Genomic DNA, 1,706 nt, shown 5'->3' with positions numbered 1-1,706 from the left:
AAAAAAGAAAACAATATCTTTGCTGCTCCACACACTCACTCGACATACTTAAACACGTATTTGTCTTTGACGACTCCTGTTATCAGCAGCAGTGACGTCGTCCTTTTCTGTGGTTGTTTGTTGTTTGGGAGGGAAGCGGAGCTCCGCGTCGTCTGTCAGTCAACTTAAATCTCACTGTCGTTCGTGATGTGAGTTTGGTCTAAATGTGGTAAAGCGTTTGTGTGACGTTTCAGGGAGCCGGGACGTCAGACAGCGTCCTGATAGAAATCTTTGCCTCCAGATCCAACCAGCAAATCAAAGCTCTGACTGACGTCTATCTGGAAGGTAAAATAATTTAAACAGCCTGAATTCATCACGAGAAACTACAGTCCATCCAAAACTGCTGACGTGGCTGAAAGCATGAATTAATTTCATTTTTGATATCTGAGTCGTGAGTTTGTCTCCACAGAAACAGAAAAGAAGTTGACTCTTGACCTGAAGTCAGAAGTTTCTGGAGATTTTGCCAAAGCGCTGCTCCTCCTGGCCGAGGTTTGTCATCACAATACAAACAGCAGCAGCTGTAAACAGCGTGTATTATATCCTCTCTAACTTACTGAGGACTCGTGATGTGCAGTAAAATCTATGGTTTCAGGGTTTTTCGGGGTGTCCGTTCATCAGATTCCTTCATACTGCTGCATGCAATCTGCACACAATCAAAACACACTCCCTCTTCATCACTCGCGCTCTGAATCTCGACCTTCTTACACACGTCTGTTTCTATGGAGATGAAACAAAACGTCATGTGCCAAACTCACCAGAGACAGCGGTCGACCTGCAGAGCGTGCTGTTGTTACTCTGCAGTGTTTAGCTTTTAGGTTATATCTGCATACATTATGGACTGACAGTAAAATTAGTCCACAAACACACATTTTTTAATCATTTTTATTTATATTTTTTATTGTTGGTTATCTGTAGGATTATTTAGTTCATTTACACAATTAATATTGGTTTAAATACTTGTGAAATGAAAGCAGCTGAGACAAGTGATGACTGAACTCTTCCATCTCAAACATTAATTTAGCAGATAGCTCTTTGAGAGCAGGACTTTGGTGAGAAGAAAAGTGACGTCGACCTCCTATTATGTCCTGTCAAATCTGACCAACTTGCAAGTTTTTTCTCTAAAAAGAAAAAATGCAATTAATTTGCAATTATTTTGTCATGAGGTTCCATGTCTTTGTTCACACATGGCATCTTCACACACAAAGAACATTTTGGGATTTTTGTTTATGAAATTGTTTTTGTTTAATTGAACTTGTATACGCCGGTGGTGTTCCCGGGCAAAAATGACCAGCCATTAAAAATGAATAGGTGAATAAACTGTACAATATGTTTCATTTGAGTGTTTGTTATATTCAAAATAATATCTTTATAATTTTTTATTTGAGGTCAATGAGGCCTGCAGACCATAAATACCAAACCGAAGTTCAAAACCGTTCACAAAAACTTGAGTTGATTAACAGATAAAACACAACATGAGGTAATATGTATTTTTATGGATTTATAATCATCTTAAATGGATCGGTCATTTTTGAGCGGGAACATTAGGATAATTCAGCTGAAATGAGCAGAACGGGGGTTAAATTAAAGTTTTGTTCTTGTCTGCAGGGTCAGAGGGAGGACAGCACCTCAGTGGACACAAAAAAAGCCAAAGAAGAGGCCAAGGTGCC

The 1,706-nt window shown here is 39.2% G+C and overlaps 1 long non-coding RNA gene across 1 annotated transcript; it reads left to right on the top strand.

Annotated features, from left to right (window-relative positions):
• Positions 1-239: 239 nt before the first annotated feature.
• LOC121963779 lies at positions 240-1,703 on the top strand. The gene is made up of 3 exons (XR_006107277.1): positions 240-324; positions 449-528; positions 1,645-1,703. It is a non-coding gene; the product is annotated as an uncharacterized LOC121963779 (long non-coding RNA).
• Positions 1,704-1,706: the final 3 nt, after the last annotated feature.

The sequence above is a fragment of the Plectropomus leopardus genome, unplaced genomic scaffold (assembly GCF_008729295.1).
Source record: "Plectropomus leopardus isolate mb unplaced genomic scaffold, YSFRI_Pleo_2.0 unplaced_scaffold12470, whole genome shotgun sequence".
NCBI lineage: Eukaryota > Metazoa > Chordata > Actinopteri > Perciformes > Serranidae > Plectropomus > Plectropomus leopardus.
This window is presented reverse-complemented; position numbering and strand designations above follow the sequence as displayed.